Genomic DNA, 16091 nt, shown 5'->3' with positions numbered 1-16091 from the left:
AGCTCAGGAAATACGACTGTTCGATTGATTTGCCCAACGAGCAAACCACCTTAGCGATCCGGAGAAGTGAAGTGACTTGCACAAGGTCAGAAGCAGAGCTTTGGGGTTAGAACCCAGGTCCTTCTGACTCCTAGCCTTGGGCTCTATCCACTAAGCAATGCTGCTTCTCTCTTGTTAAGCACTTACTCCGTGCCCAACACTATGCTGAGCACTGCGGTAAATTCAATACAACTAGGTCTGTCCCTCTCCCACAACAGGCTCAGAGTCAAAGGAAGAGAATTCATCCATCTTGGGGAATGGGAGCTGGTCCTTCCCCTCTCTCAGACTGCTGCTCCGATGCAGGCTATTTTCCAGCTTTTTCTCATAATAATAATAATAATAGTGGTGTTTGTTAAACGCTTACTCCGTGCCAATCACTGTATTAGGCGCTGGGGTAGGTCATCGGGTAGGACACAGTCCCTGCCCCTGATGGGGCTCACGGCTTCCCTAATGGGGAAGGAGAACAGGTCTTGAAACCCCCATTTTACAGAGAGGAAATCGAGGGAAGTGACTTTCTCATGGTCACCCAGCAGGCAGGTGGCAGAGCCAGAATTTGAAACCAGATCTCCTTAATCCCGGTTCTGGGCTCTTTTCCACCAGGCCACGCCGCTTCTCTCTGTGAGCCAGGCGGGACCGGGCAAGGTGAGTGTCAAACCGGGGATGGGGTGGTGGTTAGAGGGAGTGCGGAGTGAATACTCAGAAGCCTCCATCTCAGACGTGCTGCCTCCCTCAGCATTGAACCCTTCCTCCAGAAAGGGGCACCGGTATTGGTGAGAGCTGGGAGGGAAGCCCCCCGTCCTCCCAGCCAGGTTTCTCCGGAGACCCCGGGCCCGTGGAGCCATCCAGGACCCACCATGGAGCCACTAACATTCCAAGAGCGGACCCTTCCCCTCGCCTCACCCCAAATTTTCCCCTGCTGAGAAGGCGCCCGATTCCGGCCCCTCTCCCCACAGCACCGGCTCACGGGCCCAGCGTGTCTGCCGCTCTTCCGGGCCCGGACTGAAGCCAAAGATTGCTAAGCCAGCGTGGTCAGAGCCGGTGGGCGCTAGTTTGTTTTCGGTGTCCTGTTTTGTTTACAGTATTTATTTTTGGTAACACTGCGATAGAGGAGTCCCTATTTTTGTACATTTCGGACTACGTCCTTAGCGCGGACGTCAGAGGATCTTTTGGCTCTCGTTTCCTGCATGAGATCGTTAGTTGGAAGAAATAAAATGTGTTGCCCACAGCACCGGGCTGCGTTCTTGTGTCTGCGTCCGTGCCGGTGGTTTGCCTGTGTGCGTGTGTGGTGATGATGGGCGGTGGTATCTGTTAAGCACTTACTGGTGCCAGGCATTGTAATAAGCCGTGGGGTGTATACAAGCAATTGGGTTGTACATAGTCCCTGTCCCACATGGGGCTCACAGTCTCAATCCCCATTGATGAGGTAAATTTGAGGCACAAGAGAAGCGAAGTGACTTGCCCAAGGTCACACAGAAGACAAGTGGTGGAGGCGGGAGTAGAACCCATGACCTCCTGATACCCAGGCCCGCTGTCCACTAGGCCATGCTGCTTCTGGGGGGGTGTGCGTACATGTTGGGGCATGCCCATGTGTTTGCAGGTGTGTGCTTCTGGAACACACGGAGTTGTGGGGGAGGGAACGGGACCATTGGCCATGAGCTCTAACCTGGAAACCTGTTGTGGGCAGGGAATGAGTCTCTCCCAAAGGCTTAACTCAGTGCTCTGCACATAGTAAGCGCTCAGTAAGCATTGATTGACTGATGGTCCTCTAGACTGGGAGCTCATTGTGGGCAGGGAACGTGTCTACCAACTCTGTTGGATCGGAGTCTCCTTTGCTCTTGGGCACGAGCCGCAGAGCACTGCTGGCGGAAATCTAGATATCGGGCCCACCTCATTCACTTCAGGTTTGTCCTTGCGTGTTTAACTCTGTCCTCTCCTCTACCCGGGGAATTTATTTCTCTACCCTAATGGAAACCCATGCCTATCACCCTCATCAGTTGTTCCAGACATTTAACCCCCTCAAACTCCCTGTTGCCCTGCCTCCCCCATCCCTTGCCCACAATGACCCGGCCACCTACTTTATTAAGAAAAGTGACACTATCAGGCGTGATCTCCTTAAAATCTCTCCTGTCCCTCCTCAGCCCTTCCCCACTCATATCCATTCCCCTCTCTCAGACTGCTGCTCCGATGCAGGCTATTTTCCAGCTTTTTCTCATAATATAATAATAGTGGTGTTTGTTAAACGCTTACTCCGTGCCAATCACTGTATTAGGCGCTGGGGTAGGTCATCGGGTAGGACATCGGGTATTTATTGAGTGCTTACTATGTGCAGGGCACTGTACTAAGCACTTGGAATGTACAATTGGGCAACAGATGGAGACAATCCCTGCCCAATGATGGGCTCACGGTCTAATAGGGGAAGAGTCTTATCCCTCCTTCAACTCTCCCATCTTTCCCATCAGTAGTCAAGAGGAGATTTCCTGCTTTCTCTCAAACTCAATCTCCAATGGCTCCTTCCCCTCTGCCTTCAAACATGCCCACACCTCCCCCATCCTAAAAAAACCCGCTCTTGACCCCACTCCCCCCTCCAGTTATCGCCCTATCTCCCTACTACCCTTCCTTTCCAAAATCCTAGAACGAGTCGTCTACAATCGATGCTTAGAATTCCTTAACTCCCATTCCCTCCTAGACCCCCTCCGATCTGGCTTCCATCCCCTCCACTCTTCCGAGACTGCTCTCTCTAAGGTCACCCGTGACCTCCTTCTTGCCAGATCCAATGGCTCCTACTCAATTCTAATCCTCCTTGACCTCTCTGCTGCCTTTGACCCTGTCGACCGTCCCCTCCTCCTATACCTTATTCTCACCTCGGCTTCAACGGACTCCGTCCTCTCCCTGTTCTCCTCTCTCCCTCTCTGGCCGGTCGTTCTCGGTCTCCTTCGCCGGCGCCTCCTCCCCCTCCATCCTTTAACCGTCGGAGTTCCTCGAGGGTCGGTTCTCGGCCCTCTTCCGTTCTCCATTTACACTCACTCCCTCGGTGAACTCATCCGCTCTCACGGCTTCGACTACCATCACTACGCAGATGACACGCAGATCTACATCTCCGCCCCGTCCTCTCCCCCTCCTTCGGGCTCGCGTCTCCTCCCGCCTCCGGGACGTCTCCGCCCGGATGTCGGCCCGCCACCTAAAACTTGACATGAGCAAGACTGAGCTCCTCATCTTCCCTCCCGAACCCGGTCCTCTCCCAGACTTCCCTATCACCGTGGACGGCGCGACCGTCCTTCCCGTCTCTCGGGCCCGCGATCTCGGTGTCATCCTTGACTCGTCTCTCTCGTTCACCCCACGCATCCTATCCGTTACCGAGACCTGCCGGTCTCACCTTTACGATATCGCCGAGATCCGCCCTCTCCTTTCCACCCGAACGGCTACCTTACCGCTACGGGCTCTCGTTATATCCTGGCTAGACTACCGTGTCGGCCTTCTCTCCGATCTCCCTTCCTCCTCTCTCGCCCCGCTCCGGTCTATCCTTCACTCCGCTGCCCGGCTCATCTTCCCGCAGAAACGATCTGGGCATGTCACTCCCCTTCTTAAACAACTCCGGTGGTTGCCCATCGACCTCCGCTCCAAACAAAAACTCCTCACTCTGGGCTTCGAGGCTCTACATCACCTTGCCCCTTCCTACCTCTCCTCCCTTCTCTCTTTCTACCGCCCACCCTGCAAGCTCCCCTCCTCCGCGCCCGCCCTCCGTCACCGTCCTTCGTCCTCGCCCATCCCGCATCGAGCCCCCCGGCCCCACGTCCTCGTCCCGCGGTCCTGGAACGCCCTCCGGCTCCTCACTCCCTCTCAAACTGATTCTCTTCCCCTCTTCAAAACCCTACTTAAAACTCACCTCCTCCGAGAGACCTTCCCGACTGAGCTCCCTCTTCGCCCTCTACTCCCTCTACCACCCCTTCACCTCTCCGCAGCTTACCCTCTTTTCACCCCATCTCCTCCGCTCCTCCTCCTCTCCCTTCATCCCTCAGCAACTGTACTCGTCTGCTCAACTGTATATATTTATTAAACCCTATTTATTTTGTTAATGAAATGTAAAATCCGCCTCGATTCTATTTAGTCGCCATCCGTTTTTACGAGATGTTCTTCCCTCGACTCTATTTCTGCCATCGTTCTCCGTCCGTCCGTCTCCCCCGATCAGACCGTAAGCCCGTCAAACGGCAGGGACTGTCTCTATCTGTTGCCGACTTGTTCATCCCAAGCTCTTAGTACAGTGCTCTGCACATAGTAAGCGCTCAATAAATGCTATTGAATAAATACTACTGAATGAATCCAAGCCCTCCACCTGCACATCCAACACCATTCCTTCACAACTTATCAAAACACTTGCCCCTTCCTTCCCTAACATCCACCTTCAACTGTTCTCCTCTCCAGTGGCTTCTTTCCCACTGCTTTTCAAAGCTGCCCATGTCTCCCGATCTTAAAAAAACTTCCTTGACCTCCATAGCTCCTCCAGTTATCGCCCCATCTCCCCTCTTACCATTCCTCTCCGAACTCCTTGAGCGAGTTGTCTACAACCGCTGCCTCCACTTTCTTTCCTCCAAATCTCTTCTCGACACCCCCTCATCCGATTTCTGCCCCCTTCACGTAAACCACCCTCTCAAAGGTCACAGATGATCTTGCCAAATCCAACTGCCTCTACTTCACTCTAATCTTCCTTCACCTCTCAGCTGCCTTTGACACTGTGGACCCACCCTTCTCTTCAATATGTTATCAAACCTTGGCTTCACTGACTCTTGTCCTTCCTCTCCTGGTTCTCCTCTCTCTGGCCTTCATATCTCAATCTCCTGCGTGGGCTTTCCTCCCCGTCCCACCCTTAACTGCAGGGGTCCCTCAAGGATCAGTTCTTGGTCCCTTTCTATTCTCCAACTACACTCACTCCCTTGGAGAACTCTTTTGCTCCTATGGCTTTAACTACTATCTCTATGCAGATGATAACCAAATCTCCATCTCCAGCCCTGATCTCTCTGCAGTCTTGCATTTCTTCATGCTTTCAGGACATCTCTACTTGGATGTCCCACCCTCACCTCAACTTACATGTCCCAAATAGAGCTCCTTATCTTTCCACCCAAACCCTGTCCTCCCCCTCACTTTTCCATCACTGTAGAAGATATCCCCTTCCTTCCTTCCTTCCTTCTTCCCTCCTTCCCTCCCTCCCTCCGTCCTCCTGTCCTTCCTTCCTTCCTTCCTTCCTTCCTTCCTTCCTTCCTTCCTTCCTTCCTTCCTTCCTTCCTTCCTTCCTTCCTTCCTTCCTTCCTTCCATCCTTCCTTCCTTCCTTCCTTCCATTTATTGAGAACTTACTGGTGTGCGAGCACTGTACTAAGCGCTTGGAATGTACAATTCGGCAACAGATAGAGACAAATCCCTGCCACTGAAGGGCTTACAGCCTTCCTGTCTCACAAGCCAGTAAACCTTGGCATTATCCTCAATTCATCTCTCATTCAACCCACCATTCATTTAGTTCAATCACTAATCCTGTCACCTTCCAACTTCACAACACCACTAAAATCTGCCCTTTCCTCTCCATCCAAACTGCTACCATGTTTAATATGATCACTTATCCTATCCCACTCGATTGCTATATTAGCCTCTGTCTCATCTCCCAGCCTCCTGCCTCTCCCCACTCTAGTCCCATACTTCACCCTGCTGCCCAGATTATTCTTCTTCAAAAACATTCAGTCCCTGTTTCCCCCACTTCTCAAAATTCCCAGTGGTTGTCCATCTAACTCTGCATCCAACAAAAGCTCACCACTGGCTTTAAAGCACCCCATCCCTTGCCCCTTCCTACTTCACACTCGCAACTCTCCTAACTTCAACCAAGCCTGCGCGCTTCATTCCTCTAATGCTATCTCAATGTGCCTCGATTCCATCTCTCTCTCTGCCAGTCCCTCACCCATGTCCTGCCTCTGGTGTGGAACACCCTCCCTCCTCAAATCCCAACGACGTCTCCCCGCGCTTCAAAGCCTTTTTGAAAGCCCATCTCCTCCAAGAGGACTTCCCTGACTGAACCCTCCTTTCTTCTTCTCCCACTCCCTTCTCCATCACCCTGACTTCCTCCCTTTATTCATCCCTCCTCCCAGCCCCACAGCACCTATATACATATCTGTCTGTAATTTATTTATTTTTATTCATTCATTCAGTCGTATTTATTGAGCGCTTACTGTGTGCAGAGCAATGTACTAAGCTCTTGGAAAGTACAATTCAGCAACAACGGGCTCACAGGCTAGAAGGAGGGAGACAGACATCAAAACAAGTAAACAGGCATCAATAGCATCAATATTAGTAAATATAATTATAGATCTATACACATCATTAATACGATAAATAGAATAATAAGTATGTACATATACACACAAGTGCTGAGGGGCAGGGGGGGCAGGGGTAGAGCAGAGGGAGTGAGTAGAGGGGAGGGGGAGCAGAGGCAAAGGAGAGCTTGGTCCGGGAAGGCCTCCTCCTCCTCCTCCTCCTCCTCCTCCACCTTCTCCTCCTCCTCCTCTCCAGGCCACAGCAGGGCAGGAAGCCTGCGAGCAACACAGGGATGACCTGGAGACCGAAGTAGGTCCTGGCCTAGGGGGCAGCCTGGATTAATGTCTTTCTCTCCCTCTAGACTGTAAACTCATGTGGGAATGGAATGTGCCTGCTTATTATTGAACTATACTCTCCCAAGCGCTTAGTCCAGTGCTCTGCACACAATAAAAGCTCAGTAAGTACCACTGATTTGTTGACTACTGGGAACGAGGGAGAGGCCAGTCTGGATTAGGTGAAGCCAGCCTTCCCTAGCTCTAATGAGAAGACTTTTTGTTTGTTCATTCACTCGTATTTATTAAGCACTTACTAATAATAATGTTGGTATCTGTTAAGCGCTTACTACGTACCAAGCACTGTTCTAAGCACTGGAGGAGATACAAGGTCATCAGGTTGTCCCACATAGGGCTCAGGGTCTTCATCCCCATTTGACAGATGAGGTCACTGAGGTAGAGAACTGCAGTGAATTGCCCAAGGTCACACAGCTGACATGCGGCGGAGGCGGAATTAGAACCCATGACCTCTGAGGCCCAAGCCCGGGCTCTTTCCACTGAGCCATGCTGCTTCTCGTGAACTAAGAGAAGTTCACTGGACTAAGCGCTCTGGAAAGTACAATACATCAACGGTCACATTCCCCGCCTACAATGAGCTCACAGTCTAGAGGCCGGGAGGCAGACATCAATACAGAGAAATAAAATGACAAGTATGTATATAAGTGCTGTGGGGTTGGGAAGCACGAGAAAAGCAAATAAAGCGAGTCAGGGTGACACAGAAGGAGGTGGGAGATGAGGAAAAGGGGGGCTTAGTCTGGGAAGGCCTCTTGGAGGAGATGACCCTTCAATAAGGCAACGTGCAATAAGACACGGAGTCCCTGGCTAACAAGGGATTGGAGAAGGAGCAGGGAGAAACCCACTGGTTCTGTGTGAATCAGCCTGGCCCAGCTGAAAGAGCACAGGCCTGGGAGTCAGAGGAGTTGGATTCTAATCCCGACTCCGCCACTTGTCTGCTGTGTGACCTTGGGTGAGTCACTTCACTCGGGCCTCTGTTACCTCATCTGTGAAATGGAGATTAAGAACTGTGACCCCCACGTGGGACAACCTGATTAGCTTGTATCTACCCCAGTGCTAAGAACAGTGCTTAGCACGTAGTAAGTGCTTAACAAATACCATCATCATCATCATCATTCCCTCATCTGTAAAATGGGGATTGAGGCTGTCAGCCCCACATGGGACAGGGACTGAAACCATCCCAATTTGCTTGCATCCACCCCAGCACTTAGAACAGTGCTTGGCACATAGTAAGCGCTTAACAAATACCATTAATATCATTACTAAAGAACAGTGATCGAGACTGAGAGCCCCGCGTGGGACAGAGACTGTGTCCAAACTGATTTGCTTGTATCTACCCCAGCGCTTAGTAAAGTGCCTGGCACATAGTAAGCGCTTAACAAATACCATCGTTATTATAAATAATATCATTACTATGGCACGACACCACTCAGCGTCGACCAACAGATGGCAGCAGGGACCTGGGAAGGAATGTTCAGCACAGTGCTTAGATGGTGGTCCCTAACACCACCGGCGTTGGACTGATTTGAGCCTCCTGAAAGCCTCTGTCCCCAGTTCCTGCCGAATGTCCCCTCCCATCTCTGCCAGGGCGACCCTCCAGTCCCGAGCAGCATTCATTCATTCAATCGTATTTATTGAGCACTTACTGTATGCAGGGCACAGTACTAAGCACCTGGGAGAAGACACTACAGCAATTGAACAGACTCATTCCCTGCCCACAATGAGCTCACAGTCTGGCGGGGGGAGACAGATTCAGCGCAAATAAATAAAGTGAGAGATATGGGCGTAAGTGCTGTGGGGCTAGGATGGGGGAAGAGTAAAAGGAGCAGATCAGAGTGACGCAGAAGGGAGTGGGAGATGAGGAAAGGTGAGGCTTAGTCTGGGAAGGCCTCTTGGAGGAGATGGGCCTTCAGCAAGGCTTTGAAGGAGGGTAGAGGCATTGCTTAGAGGATGTGAGGAGGGAGGAGGCAGGACGTGGGCCAGGGGTCGGCGGCGAGACAAGCGAGATTCATTCATTCATTCATTCAATAGTATTTATTGAATGCTTACTATGTGCAGAGCACTGTACTAAGCGCTTGGAATGTACAAATCGGTAACAGATAGAGACAGTCCCTGCCCTTTGACGGGTTTACAGTCTAATCGGGGGGAGAGATGGAGGATAAGCGAGAAGGTTAGTGGCACCAGAGGAGCGAAGCGTGGGGACTGGGTTGGAGGAGGAGAGAAGCCAGGTGAGGAAGAAGGGGGCAAGGTGGTGGACTGCTTTAAAGCCAAGGGAGAGGAGTTTCTGTTTGATACGGAGGTAGGTGGGCAACCACTGGAGTTTCTTGAGGACCGAGGTGACGTTCCAGAAAGTTTTTGTAGAAAAATGATGTGGGCAGCAGCATGAAGTAGGGACTGGAATGGGGAGAGACAGGAGGCTGAGAGGTCAGCAAGGAGGCTGATGCAGGAATCCAGGCGGGAGAGGATGAGAGATTGGATTAACATGGTAGCAGTTTGGATGGAGAGGCGGATTTTAGTGATGTTGTGAAGATGGGACAACAGGATTTGGTGATGGATTGATTGTGAGGGTGGAATGAGAGAGTGGAGTCAAGGATAATGCCAAAGTAGCAGACTTGTGAAACAGGAAGGATGGTGGTGTTGTCTACAGTGACGAGAAAGTCAGGGGAAGGACAAGGTTTCGGTGGGAAGATGAGGAGCTCTGTTTTGGAAGTGTTAAGTTTGAGGTGATGGGAGGACATTCAAGTAAAGATGTCTTAAAAGCAGGAGGAGATGCGAGAATGGAGAGAGAGAGATTATGGCCTAGTGGATAGATGCCAGGCTTGGGTGTCAGAGGATCTGGATTCTCATCCCAGCTCTGCCACCTGCTTGTTGCTCTGCGATCTTAGGCAGGTCACTTCACTTCTCTTGGCCTCAGTTCCCTCATCTGGAAAATGGGGATTGAGACTTTGAACCCCGTGAGGGACATAGGCTGAGCGCAACCTGATTAGCTCGTATCTACTCCAGCACTTAGTACAGTTTCGGGCACAGAATAAGCAATTAACAGAGGCAGCGTGGCCTAGTAGAAAGAGTCTGGGCCTGGGAATCAGAGGACTCGGATCCCAATCCTGCCTCTGCCACTCGACTGCTGCGTGACCTTGGGCAAGTCACTTCATTTACCTGGACCTCAGTTTCCTCATCTATAAAATGAAGATAAAAATCCTCCTCCCTTCATCTTAGACTGTAAACCCCATGTGGGACAGGGACTGTGTCCAACCTGATAAACTTATATCTACCCCTGTGCTTACTACAGTGCCTGGCACACAGTAAGCATTTAACAGATGAGGGAACTGAGGCCCAAAGAAGTGAAGTGACTTACCTAGGGTCACACAGCAGACAAGTGAAAAGCTTCTGCCCGCAGTTCTCTCAGCCGGTGGAGCTCGGCTGGAAGTTAATGTGGTCGTATGGGATAGGAAAGTATGATGTGGGGGATGAGGGGATGGGGGAGGGTGGGAGGTCTAGATTGGGCCCGGGACTCTGTCTTCACTTGTTCTATTGTATTTATTGAGGGCTTATTGTGTGCAGAGCACTGCATTAAGCACTTGGGAGAGGACAGTACAAAAATAAACAGACACATTCCCTGCCCACAACAAACTTTCAGTCTAGAGAAGGTGGGGAGTAGGCAACAGGGCAGAGTTGTTTGATCCCCCCTGCCCATTTTTATGCCAATCCTATCATCAGCTCCTTGAGGACATGGATTGTGTCTACTAACTGCATTAGACTCTCCCAAGCGCTCAGTACAGTGATCTGAAAACAATAGACCATCAGCTCCTCGAGGGCAGGGATCATGTTTACTAACTCTCCTGGACTCTCCCAAGTGCTCAGTACAAGTCATTCATTCAATCGTATTTATTGAGCACTTACTGTGTGCAGAGCACTGTACTAAGCACTTGGGAAAGTACAATACAGCAATAAAGAGAATCCTTACCTAGCTCACAGTTTGGGGGGGGGGGGGGAGATAGCTATCAGTACAAGTAGGCAGGCATCAAGATATCAGTACAAGTAAACAGACTTCAATATAAATAAATAAAATCACAGATACATACGTAAGTGCTGGGGGGCTTAGGGAGAGAGCAAGGGGAGTGAGTCAGGGTGACTCAGAAGGGAGTGGGAAAAAAGGAACAGAGAAGGTCTCTTGGAGGAGATGTGCCTTCAGTAAGGCTTTGAAGGAGGGGGGTCAGTCAATCGTATTTATTGAGTGCTTACTGTCTTCAGACCATTGTACTAATCTCTTTGGAGAGTACAGTAGAACAATAGACACATTGCCTACTCATAAAGAGCTTACAGTCTAGTGGGGTAGACTGACATTAATATAAATAATTGTCCGTCGGCTATGAAAAAGGACGGCCAGAGGCAGGACATGGGTAAGAGGTCATTGACAAGATCAAGGTCCTCAAACACCCCTGTTCCCTTGCCTCCCACGTTTCTTGTTCTTAATGACTTGACTACCTACTTTACTGAGAAAATTGAAGCATGATCTCCCTAAAAATCTCCTCTGCTCCTCTCCATCCCTCCCTCCTCCTGCCCCTTCCTCAACTCTCCCATCTTTCCCAGCGGGATCATAAGAGGAGATCTCCTACCTTCTCTCAAAATCCACCCCCTCCACCTCTGCATCTGACCCCATCTCTTCACACCTTATCAAAACATTTGCCCTCTCCCTTCTTGTCTCCCTGAGTTCCATCTTGAACTTTTATTTCTCCAATGGTTTCTTCCCCACTGCTTTCAAACATACCCATCTCTCTCCTAATCCTGAAAAAACCCTCCCTTGACCCCATGCCTCCCTCCAGTTATGACCACATCTCTCTCCTACCATTCCTCTCCAAAATCTTTGAGCGGGTTGACCACACCCACCGTCTCAAGTTCCTCTCCGCCAAATATCTTCTTGACCACCTCCGATCCGGCTTCCGTCCCCTTCACAGAAACCGCCCCCTCAAAGGTCACCATTTATTCATTCAGTCGTATTTATTGAGTGCTTTCTGTGTGCACAGCACTGTACTAAGTGCTTGGAATGCACAATTCGGCCACGGATAGATATAATCCCTGCCCAAGAAAAGGCTCACAGTCTACAGGGGGGAGACAGACAATAAAACAAAACCAGTAGTCAGGCATCAATACCATCAAGATACATAGAATCGTAGATATATGCACGTCATTGATAAAATAGAGTAATAAATAACATATACAAACATACCCAAGTGTTGTGGGGAGGGGGTAGATCAGAGGGAGGGAGTAGAGGAGGAGGCGGGCTCTCAGTAGAGCTTTGAAAAGGGGAAGAGAATTAGAGGGCGGGGTCGGGGACAGGCGGTGGCTCGCCTCGCGGCAGACCGCCAGCTCAACCGATGACCTCCTCCTTGCCAAATCAAACAGCCTCCACTTCACCCTAATCCTCCTCACCTCTCAGCTGCCTTTGACACTACTGACCACCCCTTCTCCTGAAAACATTATCCAACCTCAGCTTCACTGACACTGTCCCTCCTGGTTCTCCCCCATCTCCCTGGCTGATCATTCTAAGTGTTTTTTGCAGGCTCCTCCTCTGCCTCCCATCCTCTAACTGGGCACGGGGGAGGGGGGGTCCCTCAAGGTGCAGTTCTGGGTCCCTTCTCTTCTCCAACGACAACCACTCCCTTGGAGAACTCATTCGCTCCCATGGCTTCAGTTCTCGCCTCTATGAGGATGATTCCCAAATCTCCATCTCCATCCCTGATCTCTCTCCGTCTCTGCAGTCTTGCATTTCCTCCTGCCTTCAGGATATCTCTGCTTGGATGTCTCACGGTCACCTCAAACTTAACATGTCCAATATAGAGCTCCTTATCTTCCCACCCAAACCCTGTTCTCCCCGTGACTTTCCCGTCACTGTAGATGGCACCACCATCCTTTCCGTCTCGTAAGGCTGTACCCTCGGTGTTACTCTGGGCTCATCTCTCTCATGTAATCCACATACAATCTATCACTAAATCCTGTCAGTTCAACCTTCTCAACCACATTTCTGGGCTCCTCCTCACATCCAGAAACAGCCAGCCCCTCCTGAGCAGAGCTCCCCTTCATGTCCAGAAATACCTCATGGCCTAGTGACAACGGCACGGGCTTGGGAGTGAGAGGCTGTGGGTTCTAATCCCAGCTGTGCCACTTGTCTGCTGTGTGATCTTGGGCAAGTCACATTACTTCTCTGGACTTCAGTTACCTCATCTGGAAAATGGGGATTATGACTGTGAGCCTCACGTGGGACAACCTGATGACCTTGTATCTATCCCAGAGCTTTGAAGTGTGTTTGGCACATAGTAAGAGCTTAACAAATACCATAATTATTATTATTATGTCTGGCCCTGACCCAGGAGGGCTCTTCCTCACACTGAGAAATGCCGAGCTCTGCTCCAGGAGCGCTCCCCTTCAAATCCAGCAATGTCCACTCCTGCCCCAGGAGAGCTCCCCCTTTACATCCGGAGTCACCCAGCCCCCCTCCAAGAGGGCTTCCCCTCACATCCAGAAAACTCCTAGCTTTGTCCAGAAACTACCGGGCCGGTCCCAGGAGAGCTTCTCCTTACATCTAGAAACTCCCAGCACCCTCCCAGGTGGACTTCCTGTCATAGCCAGCGCATTACAATGATTGTTCAGGCAACAACAGAGTCATCTGTCACCCGTTTTATCTCTGACAGGAAACATGGGCCCTGGGAGTCCTAACACCTCCTGAATCAGCTCAGTATGTCAGGGACACAACCTCTCTCTCTTTCTCTCTCTCTCTCTCCCACCCTCTCCCTATCTTTCTCCTCGCCCTCCCTCCCTCTACCTCAGTCACTCTCTCCCTCTCTTTCCAGCTCTCTCTTCCTCCTTCTCTGTATCTTTCTCCTCTTTCTCTCTCCCTCCCCCACCTCTGTCTCTCCCTCTCCTTCCATTTCTCTCTCTCCCTCTCCTCTCTGTCTCCTTCCCTCCCTCTCTTCCCTCTCTCCTCTCTCTGTCTCACTCCATCTCCTTCCAACTCTTCTCCCTTTCGCTCTCTTTTCTCTCCCTCCATCTCTCCCCCCTCCATCTCTCTCCTTGCACCTCTGTCTCCCTCTTCCGTCTCTCTTCCTCCCCCTTCCCCCAGTCTCTCCCTCCCTCCATCTCTCCCCCCTGCACTGGGTACGTGTCCGCCCTACCCCTGTGCCCCCACCCCCCAGGTCCCAGGGTCCAGAGGGCCCGGAGAGCAGTGGGCAACAGTGGCAGGAAAGTGTGGGTAGAGTGGGTAAGGTAGAGTTGTTTTCTAGCTGTGGCCCAGCCTCTGGAACTACCTGGCACATAGTAAGCCCTTAAATCGTGGGCCTGGGAGTGAGAAGATCATGGGTTCTAATCCCAGCTCTGCCACTTTGTCTTCTGTGTGGCCTTGGTCAAGTCACTTCGAATCTTTGGGCCTCATTTACCTCATCTGAAAAATGGGGATTGAGACTGTGGCCCCACATAGGACAGAGGCTCCGTTCAATCCTATTTGCTTGTATCCACCCCGACCCTTAATACAGGTCCTGGCACATCGTAAACACTTACAGGGAGACATCTGGAAATGGCTCCTTCAACCATAATCCATCAATGGATTTATTGAGTGCTGACTGTGTGCAGAGCACTGTACTAAGCACTTGGAAGAGTCCAATATAACAGAGTCGAGAGACACGTTTCTTGCCCACAAGGAGCTTACCGTTTAGAACAATGTCCTGGTGTTTTTGGTTGTCTCAGTCTGTTTTGCCTTTGGGTATTAAATAAATCCCTTCCTCTGTGTCCTTTGCTAACTTCCCTGAGGGCAAGGAACCCTCTCTTTTTAATGGTATTTGTTAAGCACTTACTATGTGCCAGACACTGCAGAAAGCGCTGTGCCAGATACTGCAGTAAGCGCTGTAGTAGATACAAGATAATCAGGTTGGACACAGTCTATGTCCCAAGTGGGGCTCACAGCCTTAATCCCCATTTTGCAGATAAGGTAACTGAGTTTAAGGTAACTGAGGTCCAGAGGAATGAAGTGACTTGCCCAAGGTCACAAAACAAAGTGGCAGAGCCAGAATTAGAACCCAGGTCCTTTGACTTCCAAGCCTGGGCTCTTTCTTCTAGGCCGCATTTGCTTCTCAGTGTTCTCCATCATTTTATTGTACGCTTCCTCAATGCTTAGCCCAGTGCTTTGCACACAGTTCAACTCCTGGTTTTCTTTATCTTTCTTCAATTTCATCTCTCTGTAGTGGAAAGAGCAAGGGTTCTGGGAGTCAGAGGACCTGGGTTCCAATCCTGGTTCTGCCAATTGCTTGCTGTGTGAGCTTGGGCAAGAGACTCACTTCTGTGCCTCAGTTTCCTCAACTGTAAAATGGGGATAAAATACCTATTCTTCCTCCTACTTAGGCTGTGAGCCCCATGAGGGACAGAGACTGTGCCCAACCTGATTAACTAGTATCTGTTCCAGCGCTTAGAACAGTGCTTGGCACATAGTAAGCGCTTAACAAATATCATTAAAAGAAATCAAAACAAACTCATTTTTAGGTTTTTTTCAATCTTTCTATCCATCTATTTTCCTTTCTATCCCCCCCCCCATATGTCTCCCCCTTTTCTGTCTCCCTTTCTCTTCCCCTCTTACTCTGTCTCTTCCTTCTCTTGCATTTCTCTCTTTCCCTTCCTTTTCACTGTCCTTTTTACTCTTTTCCTCTTCCTCTCTCTGCCTCTTCCTCTCTTCCATTCTCTCTCTTTCCCTCTCCCCTTCCCTTTCCTGCCTCTCCCTCTCCATCTTTCCCACTCCTGCCTTTCTCTTCCTCTCTCTCTCTCCCTGGCTGGCCCTTCCTCTCTCTGTGTCTCCATCTTTCTCTCCAACTCCAGCCCCACGTATCTCTCTCTCTCTCTGTCTGTCTCTCTCCCCACAGTCTAGCAGACTGCCTGTTCCTCTCACCCGCTGAGGAGCACTTGGGATTTTTAATAATCAGCAGCCTGGACACCCCTGACACAGAGTGGGTGAGAATGGATGAACTGAGCTTCGAAAGGAAAGCTTCTGAATATAAGCACAGGTGGAATCCGTATTATGCACGCAACCATAGGCAGTAAACAGGAGAGACATCCGTAATAAATCTCAAACACAACCCACTCCAAGACTGCTAATTTGGAACCAGCAAACCCTCCCTGCCTTCCTCTAATCATCCCCAACTCCACCATCTCCAAACAACTCCAAGGTCCCAACATTCTCTAACAGAGACCTTTCCTGACTAAGCAGCATGGTGTGATAGATAGAGCATGGGCCTGGTAATCAGAAGGCCATGGGTTTTAATCTCAGCTCTGCCACGTGTCTGCTAAGTGACCTTGGGCAAGTCACTTCACTTCTCTGTGCCTCAGTTACCTCATCTGTAAAATGGGGATTGAGCCCCCTATAAGGCAGGGACTAT

This window comes from Ornithorhynchus anatinus, chromosome 5, assembly GCF_004115215.2.
Source record: "Ornithorhynchus anatinus isolate Pmale09 chromosome 5, mOrnAna1.pri.v4, whole genome shotgun sequence".
Taxonomy (NCBI): domain Eukaryota; kingdom Metazoa; phylum Chordata; class Mammalia; order Monotremata; family Ornithorhynchidae; genus Ornithorhynchus; species Ornithorhynchus anatinus.
This window is presented reverse-complemented; position numbering follows the sequence as displayed.